The 16,381-nt window shown below is 38.4% G+C and overlaps 1 protein-coding gene across 1 annotated transcript in view; it reads right to left on the minus strand.

Moving 5' to 3' along the window:
• TMEM143 (transmembrane protein 143) overlaps positions 1-16,381 on the minus strand; it is a 1,024,200-nt gene that overhangs the window by 516,848 nt on the left and 490,971 nt on the right. The window lies entirely within an intron of this gene.

Consider the following 16,381-nt stretch of genomic DNA (forward strand, 5'->3'; position numbering starts at 1 on the left):
ATAATCATTGTTCAGAACTTCAAAACGTCCATATTTTCCAAGATTTATCAGCAATTCCATTCTTTCTTTACTTACTGCTGCTATGAGGTACAGTACGTGCATGACACCGAAAGCCTTACCTATGCAGGTATCTTTAAAGTAAGGAACCTCCAGTGTTACCGTGCAATTAATTATAAACAGTGATCAATACAGTTAAATGTCTCCAGTAGAAATTACATGCTGAACGTTAAAATATTTAAATGACAAGCTAATGAAAGCTGTTGCTTTATCTTCTCGGATAAATGCATTTATAACACGGTTCAGCTGCTGTACTAAAAAATGAAAAAAAAAGAACTCCAGCAAAGCTAGGTTAAGTACCAGTGGGGCATTTCCCTACTCATTAGCTGTAGTACTTGAGGCATTAATGAGTTAAAAGCTTCCTGCTGGCTAACTCTGGAGTCCTGTAATTTTTTCACATTTACACACCTAACATTATAATACTACGGACTAACTATGTGGCACACATGTATGCAAGTCATGTGAATCTAGCACTGGTCCAAAATTTAAACTGAAGAAGCTCCAAACAAAAGAGTAACCAGACCTGCCAGTAATGAGCAATGTCACACACACTGCCCAATCAACGATGCAAGGCATCAATTTCACTATGCTTCTTCTCTCACCAAGATTTAAACAGCACTCACTAATTCCAAGCTAGCACTAGAGAAGCAGCTAACAGACTCTTTAGTGAGTGCAGTAAATAAGAAGTGTATGCTCCTACATTCTCTCTTTCAGCAGAATCAAAACAAAATTAATCCAGAGAACTGTTTTTTTAAGCTTCCCAGCATCAGCAATCTTATCCCAGGATGTCAAAGGTTTTAAAAATAAAGTAAAAAAGGGGTTAATGTTATAGGCACCGTAGAGTGTACCTAGTGGAGAGGGGGGGTTAATATGAAAGGGAGGGTAACAAGTTTTATCACTCCACGGTGCAGTCCTTCCTAATATAGTTTTGTAGTGCTGACTAGCATGAGCAAATGAGATAAGACTGGAATAATGGGAAGGCAACTCAAGAGCCACTGTTTTTAGGTTCATAGGTTCATACTAGGCTATCTGCCCTAGGGCATTTATAAGCCTAGCCAGAATGTGTTTGGCTTTCACCACCCATTTTAAATTTATTTTGCTATGCCATTTTTCGAGGTTAGTATACTGTGCCTCTGTCTAACAGTGACACAGAAGTGATACCCGGGGTAAACCTACGATCTTCCATCCACTCATCAAGATTCCTCTTAAAGAGACTCATTGAGGGACTCTGCCTAACCTGGACTGGGATTTTATTCCAGAGTGAAGGGAGCCTCTGGGTTATGAATCTGTCCCTCCAGTATGTCCTATTTATTTCAGTGCTGAGGTTCAAGTCTCTCGAGTGCGTAGCTCGATGGGATTTGGATTTTCTGAGGTGCAGCATGTCCATTAATTCCGGGTTGGACATGGCTTTATACGTCAGGCACAGATCGCCTCTGAACAGGCGGTATGCCACTGAGTAGCGCTGGAGCTTCTTTAACCAGGCAGCATATGGCATCTGATTGAGCCATTTGATCCTCTTGGTGAGGTACTTTTGGTGTCTTTCTAGTTGCTGCAGGTGTCTGGAAAGGTACATCCCAAAAGGGGCATTGTACTCAATTATGGGCCTGATGAGGGATGAGTAAAGAGGCACGATGGCCTCCCCTGATCTAGATGTGAATCCCTTCATGATTAGGTGGGTTATATAAAATGTTTTTCTAACCACTTTGGCCACGTGGTTGTCAAATGAGAGATTGCTATCAACTTGGGTCCCCAGGTCCCTAATTACTTCTTCTGTACTTAATGGATTACCACCTATGTGGTAATTGTGGGCACTTTGTTTTTGCCAAAGGGGATGACTATACACTTTTTGGCATTTAGCTTGAGACCATGGCTCTGGCACCAGTTGTCTGTTTCTATGAGGCCCTTTTGGAGGATGCTTGTGTCGGCTGGAGAGTCGATTATGGCGCCCAGTTTGCAGTCATCTGCGAACTTGGTCAGCCACAGTCCTTCTGTGTTGGCCTGTACCTCCGATAAATATATACAGAACAAGAGAGGTCCCAGGACTGAGCCTTGTGGGACACCACTTGTAACTGGTTTGGAGTCTGACATGGCTCCAGCAATTCTAACCATGTGGGTTCTGTCCTTGAGCCAGTTTGCAATCCATCTAGTGACATAGGGGTTTATATTTAAGCTGGTGAGCTTATCTATAATGCCCGAGTGGGGTATTGTATCGAAGGCTTTTGCGAGGTCCAGGTAGGCTGTGTGGACCACCTTCCCTTTGTCAATGGCCTTGGTGACTGTTTCAAAGAAATCAACCAGGTTTAAGAGGCAGGATCTGCCCTTAACAAAGACGAACTGGGTAGGATCCAGTGTCTGTAGGTCCCCAATATCTTTATTTATGAGGTCCATGATGATCCTTTCCATAGCTTTGCAGACCAAGCTAGTAAGGCTTATGGGGCGATAGTTTCCAGGATCCATTGAGGCACCACCTTTATGGAGAGGGACCACTGTTGCTGTACACCAGTCTTTGGGCGCATATCCTGTAGTAAGGCTGAGATTGAACAGTAGTTTTATGTTTGGGTTTAGCTCTTCTTGGAGATCATGTAGGACGCAGCCCGGGACACCGTCTGGTCCCATTGATGCTGTGTTTTTTGCTTTGGAGAGGGCGGCTCTTACCTGAGCATCTGAGATGTCAGGGGGGAAGCACTCTGCTGGGATAGATATTTGCCCTTTTGGTGGGGAGGGGGGGGGAGTTTGCACTGAACCTGTCAGCTAGGATGTTGGCAATGTCTGTCGGTTCAGTGTATTTTTTGTCATTTTGAACTAATTCTGAGCATATCTGGGAATTACCACCCAGGTTCCTAACATAACTAAAGAAAGCCTTGTGATTATCCTTAGTGTCCTGTGCAATTTTTCTCTCAAAGCTGGCCTTAGACAATTTTATGAGTGCCCGTAGTTTTTTGCTAATACTGATCAGTGATGCCTTCCCTTTTTGGGATTTTGCTCTATCATTTAGTAGCTTCCTCCTTCTATTGTATAGTTTGTTTATGGCTGGGGTCCACCAGACAGGATGTCTACCTTTGGAGGATTGGGTCTTGGTTTTATTTGGGATCGCACGATCCATGCATTCCTGAAGGTGTACACAGAATGCGTTTATTAAGGATTCTGCGGTCTGGGCCGTATTTTCCACAGGCCCGGGGTCTTTGAAGGATTCCACCTCGGTTTTGAGGAGTGTGAAATTTGCTTTAGAGAAGGTTTTCTGGGCAGGGGGTGGGGTCGGGATGTGAATATCCAGTAAGATTAGTTTATGGTCTGATCTTACCAGTGAGGGATACACTTCTGGTCTGGAGCAGAGAGTCCCCACGTTGGTGATGATCAGGTCCAGTATGTTTTCCCCTCTTGTGGGAGTGGTAACAAGTTGTTCCATAGCATTTGAGCTTATAAATTCTAGGAAACTTTGGGCTAGGGTGTTGGAGCTAGAGTAATGCTCCCAGTCTATGTTTGGGTAGTTGAAGTCGCCCAATATAATGGTGTTGGAGAGACCTTCATATTTTCCAGTGTTCTCAGGAAGGCCGAGTGGGGTTCCTGGGTTTGGGAGAGTGGTCTGTAGCAGGCTATAAACTGGAAGGCAGTTTTACCCACTGTTAGCTGCACATGGATAGTCTCTGATGCTTCATGCTTTGCCACCAACCTGGAGGTGTGGGTATCTTTGAAGAATATCGATACTCCCCCTCCTTTTGTGGTTCGGTCCAAGTTTTGGGGCCGAAAAGCATGGTATGAGGTATAACCTGGTAGTGCTGGGGTGCTCTTGGGAGCCCTGAACCAGGTTTCTGTTACTGCACAGATATTGATGTTCTCCATGCTAAGGAGAGTTTTGAGTGCGTGCAACTTAAGGTTTAGACTTCTGGCGTTGAGTAGCATTACTCTTAGTTTCTTATCCCTTGTGATACCTATGGAGGTGGGTTTGTCTTTTGAGCCTTGCATAAAAAAGGCACTATGGGTGTAGCAAGAGCCTTTGCCAATATCCGAAAGCCCAGGGTGACAGGTGCAAGCCGTCCCTAGCGAAGCATCGTGGCTTGTCGAGCATATCATCCCAAGCTGACAGGCATTGGATCCCCTTTGAATGACACAAGTACTTAAGCCAATTGTTGAAATTGATCATCTTGTTTTCATATTGTGGCATCATTCCTGGTGAGGGTAAGATACTACTCAAGGTCAGGGTCATACCAGCCTGAGCTACATGCTCAGAGAGCTCCTTTATGTTTCTTTTCATGTAGTCCAGTGAGGTACGTCTCAGGTCATTCACACCAGCATGGGCAATGACTGAGTCATATTTGTACTTGCCTTGGAGTGACCTGAGTGCTTGTGTTATGTGGCGGATCCTAGCGCCCGACAGGCTGCTCACCGTGACCCTCTCCTTGTTTACAAAAAACAAAGAGCCAGCAAAAGTGACTGAAATAAATGTATTCACAAATACATACAGCAAAAAAACAAACCGGTTTCGGCTGGAACAACAACACAGCCTTCCTCAGTGTATAGATTCAAGTCAAAAATACATGCTGTTTAAATACTATAAAGATATTACCCATTGGTTGAGTACTCATAAATATTCATTTAGTCCAGGGGGAAATAAACCCCCAAGCTTAATGATCCACTTTTTCTCTTTACTATTTAATATATTGTGCCATCCAGTTTTGTTCATACGGTTTCCATATATTACATCAATAACAATAAACCTGAATTCAGCAGTCAGATGCACCAGCTGATGTTTATATAAAGCATTTGTCAATTTTTTATGTTTAATATTACTCATGTGTTCAGAAATGCGTGATCTAATGGGACGGGATGTCTGCCCTACATAGAATGCTCCACAGTTGCATGTAGCCAGGTAAACAACCCAATCATTACTACAGTTAGCAAAAAAGCTTATGTCAAATACCTGGGAGCAGTTTTTACTGGAAAAAACTTTGGACGTGCTGATATGTTTACAATTGGAACAATGACCACATGGGAAACATCCAAGTATAGTCTTCCCTGATATGGTAGTCTGTTTGGATACAGAATATTTATTCTCACTATATTTATAGTGATTGAAATAAGATTTAAGATTTTTGCCATTTCTATATGAGAATGTACATCTATCTGGAATAACATTAGCAACTGTTTGATCAGATAGTAAAATATTCCAATGTCTACGGACACTGTCTGAAAGACAGTTAGTGTTCCGAGCATAAGTGGTAGTAAACCTTAATGTTTGTGATGCTGTGCCTATACGATCCCTGTGTTGAAGTAGATCAGATCTTTCCATGTTATTCACCTGATGTTTGGCAGCTGTTATATTGCCAACTTTGTAGCCCCTTTGTTTAAACCTGTTTGTTAGATCACAGTGGTTGAGATAAAATGTGGACTGTTTTGAACAAATACGCTTGGCTCTTATAAACTGAGATTTGGGAATGTTCCTAGTTATGTGTGGAGGATGGTAGCTGGAAGCATGAAGAAGGGAGTTATATTGTGGGAACTTCCTATACATTTCTGTTTCCAAGGTGCCATCAGGCAACCTATGTACAAGGACATCCAAAAATGTTATATTATCAATATCATGATGTTCTGTGAAGACTAGTCCCCATTCATTGCTGTTCAGATAAGAAAGAAATTCTGTAAGCCCAGATTCAGTACCTCTCCAGACCAGCCACACATCATCTAAGTAACGTCTCCAAATATCCATATCAGATAAGTATATATTTCTGGTGGAATCATAGATAATCTGTGTTTCGACATAAGCCATGAAGAGGTCAGCATATATAGATATATAAATATATCTGAACAGCAATGAATGGGGACTAGTCTTCACGGAACATCATGATATTGATAATATAACATTTTTGGATGTCCTTGTACATAAGTTGCCTGATGGCACCTTGGAAACAGAAATGTATAGGAAGTTCCCACAATATAACTCCCTTCTTCATGCTTACAGCTACCATCCTCCACACATAACTAGGAACATTCCCAAATCTCAGTTTATAAGAGCCAAGCGTATTTGTTCAAAACAGTCCACATTTTATCTCAACCAATGTGATCTAGCAAACAGGTTTAAACAAAGGGGCTACAAAGTTGGCAATATAACAGCTGCCAAACATCAGGTGAATAACATGGAAAGATCCAATCTACTTCAATACAGGGATCGTATAGGCACAGCATCACAAACATTAAGGTTTACTACCACTTATGCTCGGAACACTAACTGTCTTTCAGACAGTGTCCGTAGACATTGGAATATTTTACTATCTGATCAAACAGTTGCTAATGTTATTCCAGATAGATGTACATTCTCATATAGAAATGGCAAAAATCTTAAATCTTATTTCAATCACTATAAATATAGTGAGAATAAATATTCTGTATCCAAAAAGACTACCATATCAGGGAAGACTATACTTGGATGTTTCCCATGTGGTCATTGTTCCAATTGTAAACATATCAGCACGTCCAAAGTTTTTTCCAGTAAAAACTGCTCCCAGGTATTTGACATAAGCTTTTTTGCTAACTGTAGTAATGATTGGGTTGTTTACCTGGCTACATGCAACTGTGGAGCATTCTATGTAGGGCAGACATCCCGTCCCATTAGATCACGCATTTCTGAACACATGAGTAATATTAAACATAAAAAATTGACAAATGCTTTATATAAACATCAGCTGGTGCATCTGACTGCTGAATTCAGGTTTATTGTTATTGATGTAATATATGGAAACCGTATGAACAAAACTGGATGGCACAATATATTAAATAGTAAAGAGAAAAAGTGGATCATTAAGCTTGGGGGTTTATTTCACCCTGGACTACATGAATATTTATGAGTACTCAACCAATGGGTAATATCTTTATAGTATTTAAACAGCATGTATTTTTGACTTGAATCTATACACTGAGGAAGGCTGTGTTGTTGTTCCAGCCGAAACTGGGGTTTTTTTTTTGCTGTATGTATTTGTGAATACATTTATTTCAGTCACTTTTGTTGGCTCTTTGTTTTTTGTATGCATTTCGTTTTGTGAGCCTTGCAATTGCTCTCGCGCAGGGGGACCTGGTTTATTGATCCTCTCCTTGTTTAGCCTGGTGAGCGGGACGTCAGTGTGCCTAACGATAGAGTCACCTATTACAAGTGTATCAGGTGTGTTGTTTAGTCTTAAGGGCTGTGACTGTTCGGCACACTGGCTTTGTGAGATATGTGTTGCACGTGTTTTGTTTCGGGTAGCGGTTGCTTGGGTGTCTGCTTTGGAGGCCTCTGCTGCTTAGGCAAATCTTTATTTAGAGCCTCCGAGTATGTTTTTGTGTGATTATGTGTTTGGTTTGCTGTCGTGGTAGGTCTATGAGACTGAAATTGTAGTGAGTGTGGTTTCCTTCTCATCCTGACTGGTTATGCCAGTCCTGAATCGAGAGAGCTTAGCCTCCAGTTTGGCTATATGGTTGCATCTCTCACATGTGCTGGAATTTGTTGGGAAGAGGAGAGGGTTGTCTGTGTACATGAGGCAGTTGTAACATTGCCTCAAGATTCCCAGATTCACCAGCTGGACTGGAGAGGAGATTGACAACTGACCTTTGGACATGCTAGAATAATATTGGGAATTCCTTAATAATTGAAAACAAGGGCCAGTGGGGAGTGAGGGTGCAGTGGTTTTAATTTTTAGTGCTGACTTATATAATTGCTTTAGTGAGCAAGTGCCAGGTAAATTAAGTGCAATGTGTTACAGGTAACTTAAATGCAAAAATGACAAACAGTAACTTTCTTTCAGGTGAAACAAGGAAATAAGTACAGTAAGCAATGCAGATATCACTAGTGATCCACAGAAGCTCTGAGAAGCCGCATATTAGGTGGAATTAGCGTTCCAGGGAAATAACAAGCAAACAAACAACAAGCATATAAACAAAGCTAGATTCAGCAGGCCTGGATCTTGTCTATGCTACAGCAAACAAGGTGTATCAATTTCAGTAAGATACAGTTCAAATATTCAGGCACTATAAACCATTAACCAGAAATTCCCAGCTCAGAAGGGCAGAGTCCAGCCTCTTCTCCCACAAGAGTGCAGACCACGAACCTTCTTAATGTAAAATAACTGGCCTGAAGCCCAAGTGCTTAAACCAGAACTAATACACTTTAAGAATAACAGACACTGGGCTCTCAATCAGCAGTTCCCAACTTAGAAGGATGAAAGCTACCTGTCCTGCCACCACAGTGCATGCCACAAACCTTCCTAATGTAAAACAACAGGTCTGAAGCCCAAGTGCTTAATCTAAAAGACTTAGAATGATAGCTACACTTTAATCAAGTTACTACCAAGCAGTAATAAATACAATTGAATACTTTAGAGAATGCCTGAATTAGTGCTCAAGTTACACAAACAAAGCTAGATCCAGCAGGCCCGAATCCAGTCTATGCCACAGCAAACAAGGCACACCAACTTCAGTAAGAAGCAGTTCAGATATGCATGCACTATAAGCCTTTAACCAGAAATTCCCAGCTCAGAAGGGCAGAGTCCAGCCTCTCCTCCCACAAGAGTGCAGACCACGAACCCTCTTAATGTAAAATAACTGGCCTGAAAGCCCAAGTGCTTAAACCAGAATTAATACACTTTTAGAATAACAGACACTGAGCAGCAGTTCCCAACCTAGAAGGATGTAAGCTACCTGTTCTGCCACTACAGTGCAGACCACAAACCCTCTCAGTGCAAAACATCTGGTCCGAAGCCCAAGTGTTTAAACCAAAAGGGTTAAAATGAGTTACACCAAGCAGTAATAAATACAATTGAGTACTTTTAAGATGATGCAAAAGTAAAATAAAGTAGGAAGAAACACAAGTACAGTAAAAGCAGATGAATTTTTTTTTTTCTGAACAAGTGCTGAGATCAAAGAAACAGATTTGAGTGCTGAAACTAGAAAACTGGCTAGTTATAAGAAAAAAAACTAAGCTAGAAGGCTTCCCTCCAACACAGAAGGGCTTGGGGGCTCAGAAGTCTACAAACAGTCTATACCACTTAACAGGAAAGGCAGGAAACAAGCTTATTTTTTTTCTGTTTCCCAGATGCTCTCTTTGTACACAGTAGGAGTGCCTGAAATCAGAATATGATCTCACTGCACTCAGTTGAGAGAGCAAATGAGATGGGCCCAGAAGGAGTATCCAAACACAAATTTACAAGAGGGGCAGGCAGTTTCAAGGCCACTAAGATTAACACCAAAACAAAAACAGGGAAGGTGGGTGGGACTAACTGAAGAGCAGAGTCAAAACTTCCAGTTCAGTTAATATTCCTGCAACACAGTTAAAATCAATTTAAATACTGTATTTTTTTGAAAAAAAACGTGCAGATAAAGGTACTTAAATTCCCTTATACGTCCAGTTGAATACAGCAAGTTCTTAGCTGGCCAAAGCTGAGGTTTTTAAGCAGAAAATATTTCACACTGTATCACTTAAATAGGCAAGGACAGGAAATCAAAGAATGTGGCTATCCCCACACCTGTAATTACTAGCAAATAACAAAATTCAGCAAACACTGACTAACTTCCAGTTCAGTTAATATTCCTGCAACACAGTTAAAATTAATTTAAATACTGTATTTGTTTGAAAAAATAAGTACAGATAAAGGTACTTAAATTCTCTTATACGTCCAGTTGAATACAGCAAGTTCTTAGCCGGCCAAAGCTGAGGTTTTTAAGCAGAAAATATTTCACACTGTACCACTTAAATAGGCAAGGACAGGAAATCAAAGAATGTGGCTACCCCCACACCTTTAATTACTAGCAAATAACAAAATTCAGCAAACACTGATTAACTTCCAGTTCAGTTAATATTCCTGTAACACAGTTAAAATCAATTTAAATACAGTATTTTAAAAAAAAAAAAGTGCAGATAAAGGTACTTAAATTCTCTTATACGTCCAGTTGAATACAGCAAGTTCTTAGCCGGCCAAAGCTGAGGTTTCTAAGCAAAAAATATTTCACACTGCACCACTTAAATAGGCAAGGACAGGAAATCAAAGAATGTGGCTACCCCCACACCTGTAATTACTAGCAAATAACAAAATTCAACAAACACTGACTAACTTCCAGTTCAGTTAATATTCCTGCAACACAGTTAAAATCAATTTAAATACTGTATTTTTTCGAAAAATAAGTGCAGATAAAGGTTCTTAAATTCTCTTATACGTCCAGTTGAATACAGCAAGTTCTTAGCCGGCCAAAGCTGAGGTTTTTAAGCAGAAAATATTTCACACTGTACCACTTAAATAGGCAAGGACAGGAAATCAAAGAATGTGGCTACCCCAACACATGTAATTACTAGCAAATAACAAAATTCACCAAACACTGACTAACTTCCAGTTCAGTTATTATTCCTGCAACACAGTTAAAATCAATTTAAATACTGTATTTTTTTGAAAAAAAATGCAGATAAAGGTACTTAAATTCTCTTATACGTCCAGTTGAACACAGCAAGATCTTAGCCGGCCAAAGCTGAGGTTTTTAAGCAGAAAATATTTCACACTGTACCACTTAAATAGGCAAGGACAGGAAATCAAAGAATGTGGCTACCCCACACCTGTAATTACTAGCAAATAACAAAATTCAGCAAACACAGACTAACTTCCAGTTCAGTTAATATTCCTGCAACACAGTTAAAATCAATTTAAATACTATATTTTTTGAAAAAAGTGCAGATAAAGGTACTTAAATTCTCTTATACATCCAGTTGAATACAGCAAGTTCTTAGCCGGCCAAAGCTGAGGTTTTTAAGCAGAAAATATTTCACACTTTACCACTTAAATAGGCAAGGACAGGAAATCAAAGAATGTGGCTACCCCCACACCTGTAATTACTAGCAAATAACAAAATTCAGCAAACACTGATTAACTTCCAGTTCAGTTAATATTCCTGTAACACAGTTAAAATCAATTTAAATACAGTATTTTTTTGAAAAAAAAAGTGCAGATAAAGGTACTTAAATTCTCTTATACGTCCAGTTGAATACAGCAAGTTCTTAGCCGGCCAAAGCTGAGGTTTTAAAGCAGAAAATATTTCACACTGCACCACTTAAATAGGTAAGGACAGGAAATCAAAGAATGTGGCTACCCCCACACCTGTAATTACTAGCAAATAACAAAATTCAACAAACACTGACTAACTTCCAGTTCAGTTAATATTCCTGCAACACAGTTAAAACCAATTTAAATACCGTATTTTTTTGAAAAAAAGTGCAGATAAAGGTACTTAAATTCTCTTATACGTCCAGTTGAACACAGCAAGTTCTTAGCCGGACAAAGCTGAGGTTTTTAAGCAGAAAATATTTCACACTGTACCACTTAAATAGGCAAGGACAGGAAACCAAAGAATGTGGCTACCCCACACCTGTAATTACTAGCAAATAACAAAATTCAGCAAACACTGACTAACTTCCAGTTCAGTTAATATTCCTGCAACACAGTTAAAATCAATTTAAATACTGTATTTTTTTGAAAAAAAGTGCAGATAAAGGTACTTAAAATCTTTTATACATCCAGTTGAATACAGCAAGTTCTTAGCCGGCCAAAGCTGAGGTTTAAAAGCAGAAAATGTTTCACATTGTACCACTTAAATAGGCAAGGACAGTAAATCAAAGAATGTGCTAACCCACACTTGTAATTACTAGCAAATAACAAAATTCAGCAAACACTGACAAACTTCCAGTTCAGTTAATATTCCTGCAACACAGTTAAAATCAATTTAAATACTGTATTTTTTGAAAAAAGTGCAGATAAAGGTTCTTAAATTCTCTTATACGTCCAGTTGAATACAGCAAGTTCTTAGCCGGCCAAAGCTGAGGTTTTAAGCAGAAAATATTTCACACTGTACCACTTAAATAGGCAAGGACAGGAAATCAAAGAATGTGGCTACCCCCACACCTGTAATTACTAGCAAATAACAAAATTCAGCAAACACTGACTAACTTCCAGTTCAGTTAATATTCCTGCAACACAGTTAAAATCAATTTAAATACTGTATTTTTTGAAAAAAAAGTGCAGATAAAGGTACTTAAATTCTCTTATACGCCCAGTTGAATACAGCAAGTTCTTAGCCGGCCAAAGCTGAGGTTTTAAGCAGAAAATATTTCACACTGTACCACTTAAATAGGCAAGGACAGGAAATCAAAGAATGTGGCTACCCCCACACCTGTAATTACTAGCAAATAACAAAATTCAGCAAACACTGACTAACTTCCAGTTCAGTTAATATTCCTGCAACACAGTTAAAATCAATTTAAATACTGTATTTTTTTGAAAAAAGTGCAGATAAAGGTACTTAAATTCTCTTATACGTCCAGTTGAATACAGCAAGTTCTTAGCCGGCCAAAGCTGAGGTTTTAAGCAGAAAATATTTCACACTGTACCACTTAAATAGGCAAGGACAGGAAATCAAAGAATGTGGCTACCCCCACACCTGTAATTACTAGCAAATAACAAAATTCAGCAAACACTGACTAACTTCCAGTTCAGTTAATATTCCTGCAACACAGTTAAAATCAATTTAAATACTGTATTTTTTGAAAAAAAGTGCAGATAAAGGTACTTAAATTCTCTTATACGTCCAGTTGAATACAGCAAGTTCTTAGCCGGCCAAAGCTGAGGTTTTTAAGCAGAAAATATTTCACACTGTACCACTTAAATAGGCAAGGAGAGGAAATCAAAGAATGTGGCTTTCCCCACACCTGTAATTACTAGCAAATAACAAAATTCAGCAAACACTGACTAACTTCCAGTTCAGTTAATATTCCTGCAACACAGTTAAAATCAATTTAAATACTGTATTTTTTTGAAAAAAAAGTTGCAGATAAAGGTACTTAAATTCTCTTATACATCCAGTTGAATACAGCAAGTTCTTAGCCGGACAAAGCTGAGGTTTTTAAGCAGAAAATATTTCACACTGTACCACTTAAATAGGCAAGGACAGGAAATCAAAGATTGTGGCTACCCCCACACCTGTAATTACTAGCAAATAACAAAATTCAGCAAACACTGACTAACTTCCAGTTCAGTTAATATTCCTGCAACACAGTTAAAATCAATTTAAATACTGTATTTTTTGAAAAAAAGTGCAGATAAAGGTACTTAAATTCTCTTATACGTCCAGTTGAATACAGCAAGTTCTTAGCCGGCCAAAGCTGAGGTTTTTAAGCAGAAAATATTTCACACTGTACCACTTAAATAGGCAAGGACAGGAAATCAAAGAATGTGGCTACCCCCACACCTGTAATTACTAGCAAATAACAAAATTCAGCAAACACTGACTAACTTCCAGTTCAGTTAATATTCCTGCAACACAGTTAAAATCAATTTAAATACTGTATTTTTGAAAAAAAAGTGCAGATAAAGGTACTTAAATTCTCTTATATGTCCAGTTGAATACAGCTAGTTCTTAGCCGGCCAAAGCTGAGGTTTTAAGCAGAAAATATTTCACACTGTACCACTTAAATAGGCAAGGACAGGAAATCAAAGAATGTGGCTACCCCCACACCTGTAATTACTAGCAAATAACAAAATTCAGCAAACACTGACTAACTTCCAGTTCAGTTAATATTCCTGCAACACTGTTAAAATCAATTTAAATACTGTATTTTTTGAAAAAAAGTGCAGATAAAGGTACTTAAATTCTCTTATACGTCCAGTTGAATACAGCTAGTTCTTAGCCGGCCAAAGCTGAGGTTTTTAAGCAGAAAATATTTCACACTGTACCACTTAAATAGGCAAGGACAGGAAATCAAAGAATGTGGCTACCCCACACCTGTAATTACTAGCAAATAACAAAATTCAGCAAACACTGACTAACTTCCAGTTCAGTTAATATTCCTGCAACACAGTTAAAATCAATTTAAATACTGTATTTTTGTAAAACAAAATGCAGATAAAGGTACTTAAATTCTCTTATACATCCAGTTGAATACAGCTAGTTCTTAGCCGGCCAAAGCTGAGGTTTTTAAGCAGAAAATATTTCACACTGTACCACTTAAATAGGCAAGGACAGGAAGTCAAAGAATGTGGCTACCCCCACACCTGTAATTACTAGCAAATAACAAAATTCAGCAAACACTGACTAACTTCCAGTTCAGTTAATCCTCCTGCAACACAGTTAAAATCAATTTAAATACTGTATTTTTGAAAAAAAAAGTGCAGATAAAGGTACTTAAATTCTCTTATACGTCCAGTTGAATATATCTAGTTCTTAGCCGCCAAAGCTGAGTTTTTAAGCAGAAAATATTTCACACTGTACCACTTAAATAGGCAAGGACAGGAAATCAAAGAATGTGGCAACCCCACACCTGTAATTACTAGCAAATAACAAAATTCAGCAAACACTGACTAACTTCCAGTTCAGTTAATATTCCTGCAACACAGTTAAAATCAATTTAAATACTGTATTTTTTGAAAAAAAAGTGCAGATAAAGGTACTTAAATTCTCTTATACGTCCAGTTGAATACAGCAAGTTCTTAGCCGGCCAAAGCTGAGGTTTTTAAGCAGAAAATATTTCACACTGTACCACTTAAATAGGCAAGGACAGGAAATCAAAGAATGTGGCTACCCCCACACCTGTAATTACTAGCAAATAACAAAATTCAGCAAACACTGACTAACTTCCAGTTCAGTTAATATTCCTGCAACACAGTTAAAATCAATTTAAATACTGTATTTTTTGAAAAAAGTGCAGATAAAGGTACTTAAATTCTCTTATACATCCAGTTGAATACAGCAAGTTCTTAGCCGGCAAAGCTGAGGTTTTAAGCAGAAAATATTTCACACTGTACCACTTAAATAGGCAAGGACAGGAAATCAAAGAATGTGGCTACCCCCACACCTGTAATTACTAGCAAATAACAAAATTCAGCAAACACTGACTAACTTCCAGTTCAGTTAATATTCCTGCAACACAGTTAAAATCAATTTAAATACTGTATTTTTTGAAAAAAAAGTGCAGGTAAAGGTACTTAAATTCTCTTATACGTCCAGTTGAATACAGCTAGTTCTTAGCCGGCTAAAGCTGAGGTTTTAAAGCAGAAAATATTTCACACTGTACCAATTAAATAGGCAAGGACAGGAAATCAAAGAATGTGGCTACCCTCACACCTGTAATTACTAGCAAATAACAAAATTCAGCAAACACTGACTAACTTCCAGTCCAGTTAATATTCCTGCAACACAGTTAAAATCAATTCAAATACTGTATTTTTTGAAAAAAGTGCAGATAAAGGTACTTAAATTCTCTTATACGTCCAGTTGAATACAGCTAGTTCTTAGCCGGCCAAAGCTGAGGTTTTCAAGCAGAAAATATTTCACACTGTACCACTTAAATAGGCAAGGACAGGAAATCAAAGAATGTGGCTACCCCCACACCTGTAATTACTAGCAAATAACAAAATTCAGCAAACACTGACTAACTTCCAGTTCAGTTAATATTCCTGCAACACAGTTAAAATCAATTTAAATACTGTATTTTTTGAAAAAAAAGTGCAGATAAAGGTACTTAAATTCTCTTATACGTCCAGTTGAATACAGCAAGTTCTTAGCCGGCCAAAGCTGAGGTGTTTAAGCAGAAAATATTTCACACTGTACCACTAAAATAGGCAAGGACAGGAAATCAAAGAATGTGGCTACCCCCACACCTGTAATTACTAGCAAATAACAAAATTCAGCAAACACTGACTAACTTCCAGTTCAGTTAATATTCCTGCAACACAGTTAAAATCAATTTAAATACTGTATTTTTTTGAAAAAAAGTGCAGATAAAGGTACTTAAATTCTCTTATACGTCCAGTTGAATACAGCAAGTTCTTAGCCGGCCAAAGCTGAGGTTTTTAAGCAGAAAATATTTCACACTGTACCACTTAAATAGGCAAGGACAGGAAATCAAAGAATGTGGCTACCCCACACCTGTAATTACTAGCAAATAACAAAATTCAGCAAACACTGACTAACTTCCAGTTCAGTTAATATTCCTGCAACACAGTTAAAATCAATTTAAATACTGTATTTTTGAAAAAAAAAGTGCAGATAAAGGTACTTAAATTCTCTTATACGTCCAGTTGAATACAGCAAGTTCTTAGCTGGCCAAAGCTGAGGTTTTTAAGCAGAAAATATTTCACACTGTACCACTTAAATAGGCAAGGACAGGAAATCAAAGAATGTGGCTACCCCCACACATGTAATTACTAGCAAATAACAAAATTCAGCAAACAATGACTAAGGGCACAAGCAGGCTAGGTTGGCCTGGGAGGGGAAAAACCAAAAGAGAAGAATGAAACTATTCAAACTATAAACCAAAAATCCAGAA

Source organism: Protopterus annectens, chromosome 1.part1 (genome assembly GCF_019279795.1).
Source record: "Protopterus annectens isolate FY-2018-M chromosome 1.part1, PAN1.0, whole genome shotgun sequence".
NCBI lineage: Eukaryota > Metazoa > Chordata > Ceratodontiformes > Protopteridae > Protopterus > Protopterus annectens.